The sequence below is a fragment of the Tamandua tetradactyla genome, chromosome 20 (assembly GCF_023851605.1).
Source record: "Tamandua tetradactyla isolate mTamTet1 chromosome 20, mTamTet1.pri, whole genome shotgun sequence".
Classification (NCBI taxonomy): domain Eukaryota; kingdom Metazoa; phylum Chordata; class Mammalia; order Pilosa; family Myrmecophagidae; genus Tamandua; species Tamandua tetradactyla.
Genome location: NC_135346.1, coordinates 23,978,949 through 23,999,448, shown reverse-complemented (window position 1 = coordinate 23,999,448; position 20,500 = coordinate 23,978,949). Strand labels below are relative to the sequence as shown.

General features: G+C 38.7%; 1 long non-coding RNA gene and 1 pseudogene across 1 annotated transcript in view; both read left to right on the top strand.

Annotated features, from left to right (window-relative positions):
- Positions 1-20,500, top strand: part of LOC143664489 (uncharacterized) — a 57,613-nt gene that overhangs the window by 16,434 nt on the left and 20,679 nt on the right. The gene's annotated exons all lie outside the window — the stretch shown is intronic.
- Positions 7,718-8,904, top strand: LOC143664720 (histone-binding protein RBBP4 pseudogene; annotated as a pseudogene).

Below are 20,500 nucleotides of genomic sequence, written 5' to 3'. Positions count from 1 at the left end.
CATGGAGATCTGACCCACCCATTTGTGGGTGGTGACTTTTGATTACATGGATTCCGTGAAGATGTGTCTCCACCCATTCAAGGTGGGCTGCTTACTGGAGCCTTTTAAGAGGGAATCATTTTGGAAAAAGCTTTAGAGCCATGAGAGCCACCAAAACCAGCAGAGTCAAGAGAATGGACAAAGCCCCAGGAAGCCATTGGAAATTCCTGGAGAGAAAGCTAGCAGACATTGCCATGTGCCTTTCCAGCTGAGAGACAAACCTGAGCATCATCACCTTTTTAAACCAACGTACCTTTCCCTGGGTGCCTTAAATTAGACATTTTCATAGCCTTGCCTCAATTTGGATATTTTCACAGCCTTAGAACTGTTAACTTGCATCTTCCCTTTTTTAAAGCTGTTCTGTTTCTGGTATATTCCAGCCACTTACAAACTAAAATGCATAAAGATGAGTTCAGGCCAGTTTCGTTCACAGGTCTGTGGTAAAAACCATCCCCTTCCCCAGAATCATCCTTTTCCCTAACTCATTGATGAAATGTCATAAGCTCCTTGTTCTTTAATGTTTAAACTTTGGATCTCTGAAAATGCACGTACCCTCTGGAGATGATAGTGATTTGAGCTGTCAACACTGTAAAGAAAGTAAGTCTTTTTCTCTCTTCCCACACCCTGTCTGATTTCTACCTCCTCCAAACTCCAGGGAGGAGGGTTTACAAATCTCTCAGATTCCAGAACATCACTTAGGAGTCATATTTACTAGTGGGTAGGGTCTCTGTGCTGTCAAATGTTACATACCCAATGTACAGCTTTCCTCCTATCCAAATTGTGTAAGTTGAGCCAGACCCCTTTTAGAGCCTGGTTATCTTGCTCTTACTTCTCACCTCTTCAAATGAGCCTAAACACATCCTCACTTCAACTTCCCATGCCAGGAGCCCAGTAAGAAGGTCGTTAAGACCCAAAGTTCTGGGCCACTTATTCCTTCTCAGCTTTACCAGCTAACCATTATCCTACTTGTAGTTTCTCATGTATAAGTCTGATTTTTTCCACCCTTTTCTCTTCCCTTTTTTGAAACTCTTCTAGGAAACCAACTCCAAACGCACACAACCATTGCTCTATACTAACCAGCTGTGAGACCCTGGACATATGGCAAATTACTTAACCTTCCTTTGGCTTCTTAAAATTCCTAATTTATCTTTCAGCACCATATTTATATATTTATACAGTTCCATTCAAACCAAAATATAACTTTCACTTTATTTTTTACTGACATGCAAAATAATTCTGATAAACAATCTGGAGATAAATCTGCTTTTACTGAATTAAAGCAACATTTATTGGGGGAAGGAAATGTATCCACATATGGAAATGACAAAAAATTCCTTCTGCAAGGCGTCCTAATTTTATATAAGGAGAATCTAGGGTCCGTGGCAAGCTGGGACCCAGATCTAGACCTCCACACTTATATCTCAACTGGAAGATTGTGGATGGCTAAGGAACTTGGCACATTTCACTCAATGCTTCAGAAAGTAGTGGCCTCGAGAATTGCTGGGAAAATACATTATCAAAGCATAAAGCAGGAATCCACAACTGAGAGGCTCCCTGTATTCTGAACATCCCGAACCCTTCTTCTTGCCAAAATCGGGATTCACTTCTGCATCTGTAAATTTACCCAGTTAGTGTTTTTAACACACGCGCTTATAGACCTAGGCCCACCATGTGTACCCACTCCCCTTCCTCGAGCGATAGCCACTCAGTTTTCTTTTGGGGAATGACCTGTCCCCAGTCCATACAGTCTTGGAGGGACTGTGTATCACAGGTGTCTAGTTGTACCCTGGTTGAGGGACAGTACATGTGATCCATAGACAATCAGAGTCCCTCTCCTGGATATTCTAATCTTGATCAGAGTGACATGCAGATGTAAGACAGTTGGAGCCAATTCAGGCAATAAGGACACCCTAAAGAAACTGCTAGCCAGTGCCTACTCCCAAGATGCCCAGAGCTTCCTTTCACCCCATCTCCTTAAGATTCTGCTTTTTCTTCAATTTGATACATCATTTCAAATCTTTCCAATTAACTCCTTTCTTTGCATAAGTTTGTTAGAATTGATTTCTTTTATTGCAATCAAATAACCTGAACTGATGAAACATACAATTAGCAATTTTATTGATCAGCCTCCACTTAACTACTTTTCATTAGCCAAGTGTACTAACTGGTACCTCAGCAGCTGACTGCTCACGTCTGGTATGTCCTATTCCTGTACACTCCTGCACTCCATTTGAGATATATACTTATCAGGCCTCTGGAGTGCTTGTTCCCAAACCTGTTTATGCCAACTGTACATGTTATTATAATTATGTAACTTAATTAAATATACTCTAACCCAATGAAATGTGAAGGCAGAAACAGTGTTTATCTCTGTGATAAATGAGTTGATTTCTTTGGAGACTTGATAAAGGTAAGCCATTAAGAAATGCTATCATAAGTTTAGGTGTGGGTGAGAAGGTTGTCAGATAATGTTGCAAAATTATAAAACTCTAAAAGTTTTTTTTTTAATTAGATTGCTCTTCAAGGAGTTTTAAATCCTTGCATCCTTTTAAACAAATCAAAACCAGAAATCACAGAGAGTTCCAAATGGGTAACCCCAGTAAGCATACCGAAAATCAAAGAAAATATTTTGGTCCTATGAAAAATTGGGAAACAAATGAACATTTTTATGTATGTTGGGTTAGAATAAAATATCTACAGTACATATCACTTATGATGATTTCTTTAACTATTTTTTCAATTAATCCAGTGACCAAACTGAATAGGTCTTGAGTAAAGAAACCCAGAGGGAATCTAGTAGACTTATATCTACCCAAGTGTTAGTGTTGAATTTAGAGACATCCCCAATTCTTTGCCTCTGAAAAGATAAGAGCTGCAAAAAGATCTGAGGATCACCTAGTTCTCATCTTATTTTTACACATGTGAATACTGAGGCCCAGGGAGGGGAAGTTACTATGCCAAGTCGTACAGTAGTTGATAGCAGACCTGAGACTATGACCCAGGTTCCTTAATGCAGGAGCTGACTCTGCAGCACAAGAATTTGGTCCAAAAGATTTTATCCTTTTACTTATTCCACTTTTAATACAAAAAGGAATTATTGTAAGACAATGTGAATAAATTATAAGCCATTTTTGAAATAGCATCCAGTCAGATATGAAGTTCATTACTCAGAAGCAATGGGAGTGGGCATGAATTGCTCTGGGAACCCTGAGTAAATCGCAGCTACCTCATTTGCATACGTTTTAACTACTGAACACTGATGAGGGACCATTCATTGCCTAGTGGTTCTACACGACCTGTGGGCCTCTAGCAAGTTCAAGGCTCCTGGCCATCTTACCCAAGTCCTTTCTCTTCTTTAAAGACAGTTGTGATGTTTTGTTTCACTCTTCTCCCAAAGAAGGAACAGAGCTGCTCAAACCTAGACTGCTAGTTCTGGGGTTGGAGAGCATCTCAGCTTTCACATCCAGTTTGGTCTCATCTAACGATCCATATCTTTAAAGAGCCTACTTGCAAATAGGGTCACACTCACAGGACGGGGAGTTAGGACATGGGTGTACCTTGGGGAGGTCACAATTCAACCCATAATATGAAACATCTGGTTCTTTGCTAGGTTGTACTTCTTAGGAGTATCCACCAATCTAGATCAGCCAGGGGTTACAAAGCTTAGCACAGGGCCAGGCAGTTAACATATGGGTGGTGAGGTGGGCAGAGGGGATACTGTAAACTGGAAGTCCATCCCTCTTCTAAAGGGTCAGCTACAACTCAGTTCCAGTCTCCTGTAGGAACATGGGCCCAGTCAGCCAGATATCTGCTGACTTTTAAAGGGAACCCAAAATCTAACTGTTATATGCAAAATTTCTTGATTTTAAAATGAGTTCAAAATTTTTTTTTTTTTAAATTGAGTATTGTTCATGCCAAATACAATGGACCAGCTATAGTCCATGGATTACCTGTTTTGGCTTCTGGTTTTCCCAGTCTGCATTTGCTGGCTGGTATGCTCTGGTCCTGCCAAACCTGCATGGAAATGGTCAAATATGGGAACAGAGTGTTGAACTTTAGAGAAAAAGGCAAATATTTAGCCTGCTTTAGTTATAGGCCACTTGAACCTATCTAGTCTCAGAAAAAAGAGTTGTTCCTGTAGCCCAGCCTAGCTTGATTGAGTTCAACTTTGGGACTTGGAGGAAAAAACTCAGCATAATCAAAAGTATTAGTTTGCCAGACTAATTATTTTGCTCTCTATTGATGACTTCTCCCTCAACCCTCTGGAAAAGCAATACAGCAAAAATCAGTGGTTCAAGAACCATGTCATAGCCATATTTTTTTACTTTCAATTATCTGCAGGTAGCCCTATTATATCCCCCAAAGCTTCTGTGGTATGTCTGTGAGTGAGAGAAGTAGGAAGAGGATGAGGATTAACAAATCCTACATGAATCAAATTAACTGTATTATCCACTTCATTGACTCTACACAGACACACTGAAAATTCTGGAAGCTCCCAATATAGTTCACTGTTAAAGCTGCCAGTAATCCTATTTAATGGAAATAGTCTATTTATTTTCCACCTCTACTATTTCAGAGATCACTGCATTCTTGTAATTAATTACAATTCAATGAGGACTAATTGTTCATTATAGAGAGATCAAAATACTTTATATAGCCTTTGGTACCAGAGACTTCTTAATGTAATTAAAGAATGCCACAATTTGGCATTTGGTCTTCCTTATTATCTCTCTGCCTGGCTAATAAGTTTTTAATTGAAAATCATCTTGGTGAGTGAAACTACAGCATGTTAAGTGAGCCAACCAAATGGTTCCGATCTTCATTGTTAATAGTCCGGGAAGCCAGAGGCTCCATTATGCAATTTACTGGGCACTTACATATGCAGCTTGATGTACCAGTAAGAGAAAGAGACTAATTGGTTTATTTCCTTTGTGAAGTATCCACAAACCCACCATCAGGAAGCATCTTTGGGCAAGGTCACCTACATTTTATAAAATAAGGGCAGTGATGCCCCCTCTGTGCTCTGGACCTGTTTCCCCTGCTGCAGTATAAGAGGATTAGTCATAATCTTCTCTAATGGTCTTTTCCAGCACTGACTTTGTGAAGGAGGATGGGTCTTGTAGGGGTACTGCAAGACAAAGGATGGGTCCTGAACCCCAGTATCTGGTTTGAGTCTTTGCTCTACCTTGCTCTAACAGGCACTGGTTGAGTGACCTTGGACAAGTTACTCTTTAGACATCAATTTTCTCTCTGTTAAATAGGAATAGTAATTATCAACCTTATAGTGTTTGTGAGGAGTCAATGGGAAAGCACATTTGCTTAGAATGGTAGTAGATATTTGGTAAGCGCTCAAAAAAAAAAAATGCAAACTAAAAACATTGGATCAACGAAAAGGAGGCCATTGGCCCATTGAGAAGGAGCCTTGGCTTCTGGCCCCAGCCCTGTGGTCAGCTAACACTGATCCAAGCAAGTTGAGCTTACTAGGCCCTTGTGTCTGCATCTGTAAATGATGAGGTTGGGCTAGTATTCTTGGTTCTCAACAAATGCTAATTTAGAATTTCCTAGAGTAGAGATTTGGGTGCTCCTGGCAATTCTGAAGTATTCATTTCTATGTAGGTTAACAAATCTCAACCCTGGAATGTGGATTAAAATGAACAGATCCACCACGTTGCATAAGGTGAAGTATTTTAAAGTCAATTGTTGACAGCTGAACACTTTTCCTATTTCCATACAGAGAAACATTCCCCTAGGCAGGAAAAAATGTGGGAGAGACAAATGGATCTCTCCCTCCCTGCTCCCTTGCTCTTCCTCTTTCCTGAACACTTGAGAGAGTTGGGGAGAAAGGACTGGGCAGTGGGGCCCAGCATTCTCTCTGTAGTAGAGCAGTCTCACCCCAGCACACATAGGCTGAGCAGCAGTTCTGGCAAGGAAGCCTGTGCTCTGGCTGGGTAGGTGGGTTTAATTTAGAGAGAAAAGTCTCAGTGTTTGCAAAACCAAGCTATGCCCAAATTCAGCTTCCTTAGTAAAAGCTGACATTTGACCTCCAGCTATCTCATTTGCAGTGATTTATTTCTCAAATGAGTCTGAACCCAGAGGGGGATGTGGGCTGTTATGTATATGGTCCCCAAAGTCCCAATTAAATATCTTGGGGTATATTTGAATTAGTTAGGAAAAAATTCTCTCTGGGCCCCGTGTGGCTTGTTTACACTACAATACAATTCCCTAGCTGGGCCAGGCCAGGCCACAGGGATCCAAACTTTCCAAAGAACTATAAACAGAATTTCCCAGTTAAAAGGTATGAGTCTTCGGACTCCAGCCACCCTGCCACTCCTTTCAGAGCCAAACCTCCTTGGTCGAGGACTTTGTTCTCTCGAATGTGACTACCTACACAGTTCCAGCCTGCCTGCACTAAAAGATTCTCTGTTTCTGCTCTGAATTCCAGAGGAACTCTCGGTCTTGTTCTTATTTAAACATTTTAGCACAGAAATAACTTGCAGGATGAACAGGGGTCTTATTTCAGCACTCCTTGGTCTGTGTTGCACAGGTAAAAGTATTTTCTCTGTGCTATTCCTCAGCAATCCCCACACAGCACTAGTCAGGAAAAGGTTTCTTCCTTCCCTACTTCACATTAGCTGTTTGAACGTCTCCAAGTATTCTAGCAGCAGATGTGATTGTGCAATTATTGCAAAAGTAATTATGTTTTGTGTCCTTTTCCTCTTTCTGCTGGTCCTTGAAAGTGAGTCGAGATAGATTTGAAATGTTCTCATAACATATTAAGCTGTTTATCTGTAAAAATAAAACCAAAAGTTACTTGTCCCTCATTTGTTTCCCCATAATGCAAAATAATGCCAAGATTCCCCTTGCATATAATAATCATGTCTAATAACCAGTTTGATGCATTTAGCTGGGATGAAGTCCTGGGCTGTGGAATTTTGGTCCCTTCTAATCACCCCAGGGATGAAGCTGTGTAACAGTAATGAAAATATACCCTTGAGCTGTAGTTGATGGGCTCTGCTAGGCGTCTATCGATTTCACAAAAGGTTTCTTTTCCAGATTGTAAATGAAACTGATAAAGCCATTTCTGCTAATCACCATAGCACTTCAAGCTGAGCTAAAATGTCTTCCATATTGATCTAGTTTCTTCATGCCCAGTTTTCAGTCCAGCCTTAAGCAAGGCAGCACTTCTTTTAAAACACTGTAAAACACTCCAGTTAATTCTGGTGAGATTCAAAGAAGTGCATTTCTACCCATGGATTTTATTTTTCATAAAACTTGGACTCTTGCATTAACTGTTAAAAATAAGATTATTAGGCTTGAAAAGTCAGAGGAATTGGTATCTACCTCTAATGGTATTGAATTTTAAAACAGGGTGAATACAATCTACATTTTAGGAACTTATACACTCCTAAGAATACCAGCTAAAGTTGCAGATGAAACATAGAAATAGTGTCTGAGTACAGAAATATCTAGTTTGGTTTGTTTTATACTTAGAGAATATTCTAACCTATATCCCAAAATATATTTTTGAAATCATTGTAGGAAGAATCACAGTTATGAAATAGTTTTTCCCCCATGAAAATGGACTAATACTACCTTTTAGGTATTTTTACCTTTTGCACAGTTGAATACAGATGCCAAAAAGCCATGTCTAGACCAAATCAAGAACTAGCGAAGTGACATGGCTAGAAAGGAAGCAGCCTTTGATAATGCAGTGGAAGAAGGAATGATCAATGAGGAGTACACAATATAGAAAAACAGCACCCCTTTTCTTTATGATTTGGTCACGACCCTTGCCCTGGAGTGGCCTAGCTTCACTGCACAGTGGCTTCCAGATGTAACCAGACCAGAAGGAAAAGATTTCAGCATTCATTGACTTCTCCTGGGGACACACATGTTGGATGAACAGAACTATCTTGTAATAGCCAGTGTGCAGTGATGCTGCTGCTGCTAAATTTGATGCATCACACTACCACAGTGAGAAAGGAGAATTTGTAGGTTTTGGCTCAGTTAGTGGAAAAATTGAAATAGAAATCAAGATCAACTATGAAGGAGAAGTGAACAGGACCAGTTATATGCCCCAGAACCCTTGCATCATTGTAACAAGGACTCCATCCAGTGAGTGATGTTCTTGTTTTTTACTACAAGAAACACCCTTCTAAATGAGACCCTTTTGGAGAGTTCAACTGAGACTGTGACTTCGTGGAAGACTGTTTTCTTGGAATGCAAGTCTCAGTGTGCATTTACTTAGTTTTTGGGTTATGGGACATCAATGCCGTTCCAAAGGAAGGAAAAATGGTGGACGCAAAGACTGTCTTTACTGGGCACACAGCTGTAGTAGAAAATGTTTCCTAACATCTGTTTCATGAGTCTCTGTTTGCATCAGTTGCTGATAAACAGAAACTTATGATCTGGAATGTTCATTCAAACAATACTTCCAAGCGAAGCCACTCGGTTGATGCTCACACTGCTGAAGTGAACTGCCTCTCTTTCAATCCTTATAGTGAGTTCACTTTTAAATGTCAAACTCAAGTTGCATTCCTTTGAATCACATAAGGATAAAATAGTCCAGGTTCAGTGGCCACTTCACAATGAAACTGTTTTGGCTTCTAGTGATACTGATCATTGGCTGAATATCTGAGATTTAAGTAAACTTGGAGGGGAACAGTCTCCAGAAGATGGGCCAACAGAATTGTTCTTTATTCATGGTGGTCACACTGCCAAGATATCTGATTTCTCCTGGAATCCCAATGAACCTTGGTGATTTGTTCTGTATCGGAGGACAATATCATGCAAGTGTGGCAGATGGCTCAGAACATTAATAATGGTGAAAACCGTGAAGTTAGTGTGGACAAGGACCCTAGATAGGTCTGCACTTATGATTTTAAACTCCTCTTTTTCCCTCTCAATCCTGAGAGTGATTTAATGCTGGTTTTGAGGCGCAGATTTTGTTCGGTTATCCCTCTATTGTTTACCATCAACAACGCTAATAGCCCAGACATTGGGTAACTTCTAGATATTAACTGGGGGACTTGATTCAGCAAAACCAACCACAAACTTACATTTAAATTTTCTTCAGGAATTTTCTAGAGTCAAACCCAGTTCTGAAGTAGACACAGAAAGGGGAATATATGTGTGTGGTCATTTTCCTTCTTATACTATAATTCCCCAAATTTTCAGACTCATTTAATGTTAGAGTGGATAGGGAATAGAGCCACCGTGTGTGGGCGTCTGAGTCACAAAGTATAATACAGCAAGACGTGTTTATTCAGGAAATAGGGGAGAGAGTCAAGCATATAGACTCCTACTCTAAAATGTTCATATCTGACTTTCCAGGATGCACATTTTCCTGTGTAGACTAGTCTCTCAGTTTCTTCAGTTAAGTAAAAACTTTATGTTACATGTTCCTCTTTCCCCATATATTTTTGCTCCTTAGTATATTTATTGAGCTATTTTATGTTATTTCTTTCTTTTCTGTGAAATGGTTGTTTTTTTAAACTTGGGACCACCACGTTGTAAAGATGTATGTTTTTACCTGACAGTTATACCACAGGTAGACTGTCCAGGTAAGTTGAGAAGAATGATTCAATAGCTGATATTTGTTTTTAATACTAATTAAAATTAACCCTGGATAAGAGTTTGCACTTTTTTTTTTTTGACCACTAGTTTGACGCCATTTCCCTTTTTGTGTGACCTGTTTCACCAGCAGGCCTGCCCTTCCCCATGACTGACTGTGTAAGTACTTATAATGGAATAAATTGCTTTTCTACATAAAAAAGATGCTAGCAAAGCAGCATCCAAGACAGAAGGGAAAAGGAAATCCCCCTCTCATCTTTCAGGTACCCCAATGCCGACAAGGCCCTCAGGGTATTTGGTTACAGGTGAACAGTGGTGTGGAGGGCATGTGTCTGAGATTCTTTTAATGTAAAAAATGCCATCATTTACAAAGGATAATACCACAAACATGATGCACCCCCTATTCAACATGAACAATACTTGCAGTGTTTACATCAATATTTTTCATTATAAAAAATATAAGCAGATAGTAGAGACAAAGTTGACAATGCCTATATACTCATTCTCAACAACTCTCTCAGAAACTAGAAGCAACTCTCATCCTAAATATAGAATACATCTGATCCATGTTCATAAACTTTTACTGCATGTGTATTTACCTGTACCTATAAATTCTATATAGTGTTACTATGGGCAATACTTGTAGTTTAAATAAATGCCATCAAAACGTAAATTGCAACCTTCTGTTTGACCAAGATGACAGCCTAAGGCACTTCGGGGTGCCATTCCTCCACGGAATCTTTGAATACCTGGTAAAAATCCTCAGAACTCTGGAAAACAGTTAAAGTGTTACAGTAACCAGACGAGAAATGAATCAAGAAACCAGAGCTTTGCTAAATGGCAGGAGAAGCTCATGGCACACTTGTTGGTGCCTCTCCCTGCTCCCTCCCAGTGCAGTGTCCAGCCAGACTGCACTGCCGTTTGGGTCCCTGGCCATTTTCCAGAAAGAGCAGAGCAGCCCCTATGTGCAAGCCGTACTGCCTGTATATTGGGGCCAGTCTGAACCAGGAGGCACCTCTCTGGCTCACCAAACCAGAACTTGCCGTCCAGGCAAGAAGCAGCTTGCAGACAGCTATAGGGCTCTTAGAAACAACTAAGTCAGAATGGCACAGGGAAGAGTATTGGCTCCTTTAAGAAGTACAGTACAGCACCAACAAGAGGAAGAAAGTCTATTGCATAGTGAGTAGAGGGGCATCCAAATTCCTATAAATGGGGCAATTCCTAAGGCCACAAGCAAGCACAAGTCCAGGACAAGACACAGCTCAGAAAAAATGAATAGGACCCTGCACTTCACATTCACCTTGAGCTGATCTTATCGAAGGGAGGCTTAATCTTAAGAGGAGAATAGTAGACAATGCAGAGCCAATTAGCAAAGACTGTAAAGGTATGTTTTGCTTTATTTATTGGCATTGGTTTGTTTATTTTTGGTCACTCCTGGAACTCAAAATCTCTATCATATACTAACTAGATACAAATTTAAGAAACATAAAGCACAGGGACTAAATCCCAGAAATAACACTTAAAAATAGGAAGATATGTACTGTACAACGTAAGATTACAAGACTAACAAAGAAACAGGAAATTGTGGGTAATCCGAAATGAAGGATAATAATTCAGAAATCATCAATAGAGAAGACCAGAGTTTGAATATACCAAGAAAAGACTTTTAAAATAATGATCCTTAGACTTCTGGGGAAGATGGTGGAGTAGGGAATTTCAGAACTCTGTTCTTCCACCAATACAGCTATTAAGCAGTGAGGAACTGTCTGAAACAACTATTTTAAAGCTCTGGAGGCCAGAAGAATATTGTACAGCATTTGTGGAGAAAGAAAAAGGCTGATAAATCACAGAAAAGAACAGTAAATTGATCTGGTGTGACAGCTACCAGCACCCATCCTCCACACTCGTGGCAAGCTGCAGGGGAGTCCAATCCCTGGTTAGCTCACTCATAACAGAAAGGGATGCAAAAATACTCTTCCTCAAGAACAGGGCAGAGCATGGCTGATCATTGATCATGGCTCTTGATTAGTGCATTTGGAACATTGGAAACCCAACTCTGAAAGCAGTATTTGTTTCAATCTACCCAGGACAAAGGCAGGGGCAACCATTGTTTAAACCCCCTGGACAGGGGCAGAGGTGGTGGAGAATTAAAGATGCAGCACTTCCTCAGGGCTGCAGGGGACAGTTAGCTGAAGGGCTACATTTGCTGGGCAGGCAGGAAAGCTCAGCTTTGGAAGCCATCGGAGAACCTCTTGGCACTCCTCTTAATCTCCTCGCAGGGCACATTGGAGCCAGTGTGCATGTACCCCGTTCATGCATCCTTAGCACAGTTTTGGCTGGAAAAGACTGACTTCTCTAAGTCTTCTCCATGTGCTCTTCTTTAGACCTTGACCTCCAGGTGGAAAGGAGCTTGAGACAACAAAATGAGCATAAAAATCCATAGAGGTGGACAGTCTGGAACAAAGGTCGGCCAACTTCAAACATTCCGGAGAGGGAGTTCTGTCTCCTGGGAAACAGAGGGGACAACCAAACTTCCACAAACGGGAACTCCAAAACAACCAAGAAGCAAAAGCCTAGGTCTAGACAGAGGCCCAGAAAGACAGGGAAGGTGCTGCACACTGCATCCGCCTTGGGCAGACCTTCCTGGTAGGAAGACTGAAGCTCAAGAAAAGCTCCGTCATCACTAGCTGGTTACAAAACCAGAACAGGCAGGGAACAAATCCAGGAGTCAGCATGTATCAATATTAAAATGTATAGTGTGCAACAAAAGAGCACAACACAAACCAAAACAGGAAATGATGACCCATCCAGAGGAAGAGGATAAAAATTCAGAAAACAGTTACAAGATTAATGTAAGAAAATCAGTAATGTTTCTCAGGCAATGATCTGAGGAGACAATTTAGGAAAAAAATCTATTCAAAATAGTGACCCAAAGAATCAGGTATCTAGGAATAAACCTGACCAGGGATGTCAAGGACTTTCACATAGAAAACTATAAAACATTGCTAAAGGAAATTAAAAATGACTTAAATAGATGGAAAGGGATTCCATGCTTATGGAGAGGAAGGTTGAATGTCGTTAAGATGTCATTTATACACAAATTGTTCTGCAGATTCAATGTAATACCAATCAAAATCCCAACAACCTATTTTGAAGACTTGGAAAAGCTAGTTATCGAATTTAGTTGAAAGGGAAAGAGATCCTGAATAGCTAAAGATATCCTAAAAAAAAAAAAAAGAAGAAGAGCAAAGTGGAAGGAGTATCATTTTCTGACTTTAAAGCTTACTATAAAGCCACAGTGATCAAAACAGTATGATACTGACACAAAGATAGAAGTATCAGCCAATGGAATCAAATTGAGAGTGCGGACATAGACAACCAAATTTATAGCCAATTGATTTTTGATAAGGCCCCCAAAACCACTAAACTTGGACATTATAGTCTTTTCAATAAATGGGCATGAAGAATAGGATATCAATAGCTAATAGAATAAAAGAGGCCCCTACCTTATATCCTATACAAAAATTAATTCAAAATGGATTAAATACCTAAATGTAAGAACCGATATCTTAAAACTTCTAGAAGAAAATGTGGGGAATCATCTTCAAGACCTAATAATAGGAGGAGGCATCTTAAACTTTACAAATAAAACACAAGCAGTGAACAAAAAAATAGAAAAATGGAAAGTCCTTAAGACCAAGAGCTTCTGTGCCTCAGAGGATTTAGTCAAACAAGGTGAACAGGCAGCCAACAAAATGGGCAAAAATATTTGGAAACTACATATCAGATAAAGGCTTGATATTCTGTGTACATAAATAAATTATTCAACTCAACTACAAAAGAAAAAAGAATTATAAAACGGGGAGAGGGTATAAATAGACACTTTTCTGAAGAGCAACTCCAGATGGCTTAAAAGCACATGAAGAGATGCTCACTTTCATTAGCTATAAGGGAAATGCAAATCAAGATGACAATGAGATATCACCTCACACCTATAAGAATGGCTGCTTTTAAACAAACAGAAAACTAATAATGTTGGCGAGGATGTGGAGAAATCAGAACACTTTATTCATTGTTGGTGGGAATGTAGAATGATGTGGAAAAATTTGGCAGTTCCTCATAAAACTAAATATTGAGTTGTCCTATGACCCGGCAATACCAATACTCGATATATATGCACAAGAGCTGAAAGCAGTAACACGAACAGACATTTGCACACCAATATTCATAACAGTACTATTCACAATTGCCAAAAGATGGAAACAATCCAAGTGCCCATCAACAGACAAATGGACAAATAAAATGTGATATATACATACGATGGAATATTATGCAGCAGTAAGAGGAAATGAGGTCCCAAAGCATATGACAATGTGGATGACCTTGAGGACACAAAAGGATAGATGCTGTATGATTTCACTATTATGATTCTGGTAAACATAACCTCAGAGGTTACACTATAGAATATAGCAGACCTAGAGGTACACAAAAGCTAGAAATGGGGCAAAGGCTATCCAAAGAGATTGAACCTAAATACAAGGGAATGAATAGAAGTGATAGTAACTAATTAGTTGGGTTATAAATGACATTAACATATTGAAGGTGAATATAATTGAATAATGCCATGTATCTACTGATAAATCTACAATTATAAAAAAGTTCTTGCATGAACTATTACAGACATTCAATAGTTGGGGATGCGAGGGCAATTCAGTGGTGGAATTCTAGCCTGCCATGCAGGAGACCAGGTTCGATTTCCATCCCATGCACTTCCCAAAACAAACAAACAATTCAACAAATGGTGCTGCAATAATGGGATATTCACATGAAAAAAGAATGTAATGTGGCTGTGCTATACAGCATACAAAAAAAGGGCTCAATAGTGGACAAAGAGTCAATAGTAGAGAGGTATGGAGGAAAACTAAAAATGCATGCTATGGCCAGTAGTTCACAGGAAGATATCAACAGTACCACAGCAATACCAGGAGCATCTAATTGAGGGGGAGGGACAAGTTATAAGGCATAGTTTTGATTTGATAGTTGGTGAAGCTGTTTGTCAGTTCTTTGTCACTACGGGCCAATGAACACTATCTAAAATTGAGAGTGCTGCTGATCGTAAAAACCTTTTTAAGTAAAAAATATCTAAGACATCTCCAAGAAACCACCAAATACACAAATGTATGCATTTTGGGAATCCCAAAAGGAGAAGAAAGGAAGGGGCAAAGAAATAATGACAGGGAACTTTCCAAAATTAGCAAAAGATATGAATATTCACATCCAAGGAGCTCAGAGAACACCAAACAGGATCAACATGAAGAAAACTACATGCCATCATGTATACTGATCACACTATTGAATGCAAAGGACAAGGAGAGAGTTCAGACAACTACAAGAGAAAAGCAACATGTTATGTACAAGGGAATCCCAATTAGATTGAGTGCTGATTTCTCATCAGAGACCATGGAGACAAGAAGACAGTGGTTAAAATACTTACAGTGCTGAAAGAAAATGACTGCCAGCTAAGAATTTTATATCTAGTGAAGTTCTCTCTGAAAAAAATAAGGAACAGATTATGACATTCACAGATAGGCAAAAGCTGAGGCAGTTCATAACTGCTAGATCTGCCCTGCAAGCAATGCTAAACAGACTTCTTCAGACTGAAAGGAAAGGTCACTAGACACTGTTCAAAGCAGCATAAAGAAATTAAGACCTTCAGTACAGGTAACCATTTGGGTAATTATAAATGCAAGTATTATTGTATTGTTTGATATGTAACTCCACTCCTTACTTCCAACAGGTGCTAAAATGAAAATGCATAAAAACTGTTGATACATCTATGTTTGGGACATGCAATGTACGAAGATACAAATAGTAACAGATAAAAATATATAGTGGGGGAACAGAGTGGTGTAGTAAAGGTATATGTGCATGCTATTGAAGTTAATTTGGTATCAAACCAAATATGATTGTTATGTATTTAGAATGTTAAATTTTAACCCCATGATAACCACAAGGAAAACAGATGGAAAATATATCCAGATAGAAAAGAGAGGGCACTCATTAGGGTAGAACACATAAAAGCAAATAAATATAAAGTAGGCATCAATAGAAGTGAAGGACAAAAAAGTATAAGAATTACAGAGGTTAAATAGCAAAATGTCAGGAGAAAGTCCTGTATTATCAGTAATGACTTTAAATGTAAATGGAGAAAAACCCAGTCAAAAGGCAGATATTGGCAGAATGGAAAAAAAAACAAAAAAACACATGACCTAACTAAAGGCCATCTGCAAGAGATTCACCTTAAAGTCAAGGACACAAGTAGATTGAAGGTGAGAGGATGGAAAAGAGTATACCATAGAGTAGTAATCAAAAGGGAGCTGTGGGGTGTGCGGGTGGTACACTGGTAGAATGCCCGCCTTCCATGTGGGAGACGGGGTTCGATTCCCGGATCAGGCACCACCAGCTCTCCACCCCGCCAAAAAAGAGAGAGAGCTGGGGTGACTATACTAATATTGGATACAATAGACTTTAAATTAAAGTCAGTTATGAGGAACACAATGGTCATTACATACTGATAAACACTAAACAGAATGTCTCTGATGAGAATCATGCCAAGAAACATAATAATCAGACTGTCTGATGCAAAGGTCAAAGTGAGGATTCTGAAAGCTGTGAGGGAAAAGCAACCTGTAAGGTACAAGGGGGTCACAGTGAGATTAAGTACTGATTTCTCATCCGAAACCATGGCGGCAGGAAGAAGGTGGGACGAAGTATTTGAAGTGATGCAAGAAAACAGTTGCCAACCTGGAATTTTATAGCCAGTGAGAATGCCTTTCAACAACGAGGGAGGAATTTAGAATTTCCATAAACTGAAGTTGAGGGAGTTTGTTCACCACTAGGCCTACCCTACAAACAGTGCTAAAGGGAGTTCTTCGGACTGAAAGGAAAGGACACTAAACAGTGGATTAAAGCAGCATGAAGAAATAAAGATCACTGGTCAAGTTAATCAGATGGATAATTATAAATACCAGTACTATTGTATTGTATTTTAGGGGTATGTAATTCCATTCTTTACTCCTTACATGTCATAAATTGTAAATGCATAGAAAGTAATTACAAATCTGTTGTTTGACACATACAATATATAAAGATATAATATGTAACAAAGTAACAATTTTTAAAATGGTGGGGGCAGAGAGGTACAGGAACACTGTATGTGTAAGCTATTGAAGGTAAGTTGGCTTCAAATTAAATGTGATTTTTATAGATTCAGGATGTTATTTTTAAGCCCCATTGTAACCATAAAGAAAATATATGGAAAATATATATAGAAAGAAGTGAGAAGGGACTCAAATGGTACAATACAAATAATTGAATAAATATTAAAATAGGTATTAATGGAAGAATTGATGGAGAAAAAAGGTATAAAACTTACAAAGACCAAACAGCAAAATGGCAAAAAAAAGTTCCCTGCATAATAAGTAGCTCCTTTCAATATAAATAGGCTAATTTTTCCAGTCAAAAGACAGAGAGTGGAAGAATAGATTAAAAAATCATGGGTGCACTGGTGGTTCAGTGGTAGAATGCTCGCCTTCCATGCGGGAGACCCGGGTTTGATTCCCGAACCATGTACCCTCCCCCCCCAGAAAAAAAATCATGACCTAACTACATGCTGTTTGCATGAGACTCACCTTAAATTCAAAGACACATAGATTGGAAATGAAAGGATGGAAAAAATTGACAAATCAAATAGTAACCAAAAATGATCTGGGGAGCTATACTAATAGCAAATAAAATAGACTTATGTTTAAAAAAAAAAAACCTACTACAGGGGACAAAGAAAACAACTGTATACTTATAAAGGCGTCAATTCAACAGGAAGACATAAGAATGTCTAACAATTGTTAGAGCCACAAAGTATATGAAGAAAATATTGACACATTGGAAGGGAAAAGTAGATGGTTCTATATGAACAGTAGAACACATAGATACGCCACTTCCAATAATGAGTAGAAGATCTAGACAGATGATGAATAAGGATATAAAAGATTTTGGTGATACTATAAAGCAACTGGACCTAACAGACACATACAGAACACTTTGCCCAACAGCAGCAGAATACACATTCTTCTCTAGTGCATGTAGGTCGTTCTCCAGGATAAATCATATGTTGCAGTCACAAAACAATTTTCAGTAAATTAAAAAATATGAAGATCAGATGATGTATCTTCAACAACATGGACTGGAGCTAGAAATCACTAACAAAAGGAGAACTTGAAAATTCACAAGTGTGCGGAAGTTAAACAGCACACTCTTAAACAATATATGAATCAAAAAAGAAATCACAGGGGAAATTAGATATCTCTTGAGACAAATGAAAATGAAAAATCAAAATAACACAACTTATGGAATGCAGCACAAGAAGTGATAAGAGATAAATGTATAGGTCTAAATTCTTACATTAAAAAGAAAGACCTCAAATCAGACACCTAACCTCACAACCAGAAGACCAAGTAAAAGGAGAGAAACTAAACCCAAAGCAAGTATCAAGCAGTAATTAAATATTGGAGTAAAGAGAATGTAAACACAATAGAGAGAATCAATGAATCCAAAAATTGTTTCTTTGGAAAAATGAATAAAATTGACAAGTTTCCCTGCAGCCACTCCAATATACCATAAACTAAAAAGGGATATCTATATAATGCATGAGAATAACTTCCAGGATAACCTCTCGATTCTATTTTTAATCTCTCAGCCACTGAAACTTTATTTTGTCTCATTTCTCTCTTCCCCTTTTTGGTCAAGAAGGCTTACTCAATCCCATCATGCTGAGTCTTGGCTCATCCCTGGAGTTCTCTCCCACCTTGCCAGGGGACAGCATTCTTTCTTGACGAAAACACTCAGAAGATTAGGAATAAAAGGAAACTTCTTCAGTATGATAAAGTACATCTATGAAAAACCCACAGGTAACAGGCTACACAATGGTGTTTTTGTATGGTTGTTTGTCTTTATATTATTGATATGAAGGCGTTCCTTATATAGTCTGTTTACTAATCCTTTTTTTAAACTTATGTTATGGAAATTAGGCATTGGAGAGGAGAAATTAATTGTTTCAGATCCACATATTCAGGCTGTTTGGAGCATTGAAGTTTACTCTAAAGAGTTTATAGAACAAGTGGTATTAAGGGACCTCTTGAGCTGAGCAAGTGGGTTTTTCCAGGGCAATGGGTAGATCTTAAAAGTTTGTTAGGAAGGCTTAGCGACTCATGATCCCTGGAGTATATAGTTTTGACCTGAAGAGAGGAAGTTTGCTCTGAAAGAGATTAGGATTTTAATTTTTCACCACTCCAAGCATTTCTCAGCCATGCTTTGAAAATTCCTCAGACTTTGTAATTAGATGCTGATAATCTCCCTATGTTGGGCATTTGCAGTGTTTGCATGGGTCATTTTTCCTTTAAGAGGAGGAAGCTATCCACTAACATGAAACAATGACTACTACTACCAGTGTGTACGCCACCTGAAATTTGCTACTGAGGAATGAGTACATTGGATTTCTTCAAGCAATGTTATTGTCAAAGTTGTTAGACTGATTATCAAATGTGTCATTTACAAAAGCTATATTTCTAGGATATTTTATGGTCTATTTTATTGGTGGGAGGCATCTTTTTATTTAAAATTGTAGGAAGGCAATTCCATGATGAAATTTAACAAATAATTTTAAAGAAAATAGGCAGAACCCAACCCACATCCTGCAAATGGAAGAGTAGGGGATTGGAGGCAAAGGTGGGAAGTAGAACAGATGGAGAACTCACTATTAGGAACAGCTTCACTACCATACATCAAACACTTTCCAAAGCAGCTGTTTGGGGAAGGTTAAGGGTAAGGGCAAGTTCACCCAAGGAAAAGTCTAGACTGACTGGTATCTTCTTAATGTAGTGGAGCTCACCTAAGTAATATGGAAAGCAGTAATGAGAGCAGACTTATACACTCTGTAGATAAGGAGTGTAAACTAGGAAAGACAGGGCAATAGAGATAGGAAGGTGACTCCTTGTTCTACTTCCTTACCTAAAGCAGGGAAGAAATGGTCCAGAGATAAAGTGGTTCTTCTGGACCTGCTCACAGCCTTAAATCCCCCCTATTCCCAAAAGGCTGTGGGATAACTAAACTAATAATGGGTGCTTGTACCAGCAAGCCCTCCAACTTAAACACTTAACACTTTTTAAACATGATGAGATTTATCATGAGGATCCATGTGGGATCTGCCCATCTGCTTGATTAGAGTCAATATCAAGATTAAATAAATGTCCTCCCATTCAAGGATGGATAAACAATATGGAATCTATAAAGAGATTCTGCATAATAAAGGAAGACAACATTGCAATCAAGAAGTAGAGAAAGAGCATCATCTGAAATAAAATTACCAGTGAAATGTAAAGTTCAGAAACATTCTTTTGTGTGCTCACAATAAAATCCAATAAAACACCCTCTGAGGCAAAAAATACAGCTGAGATGATAGTCAACAGATTGAGAAATAAAGAGAACTAAGTAGAGAGTGAAAAATATGAAGAAGCTAATGTGATGATAGCTAAAGTTCAAAGTGCATTATAACCAATAAAGAAATAGAATCACTATTGTAGAAAATGGAATTAGTTATACAAAGGAAAACTTTTAGTCACTCTCCCAGATAAATGCACAGATGAAAATGAGAGAGAAGCTAGCAAGTTAGAAGCAAAGGTTAAAGAAACAATAGAAAAATACTTCCTGAGTTGAAGAGCTAAATTTTCAGATCAGAAGTATTCATCATATAACAAGTAAAATTATTAAAATGAGATCAGCACGTGTACATATACTAACCAAAAGATGGATCAAAACAGAGAGCCCAAGAACG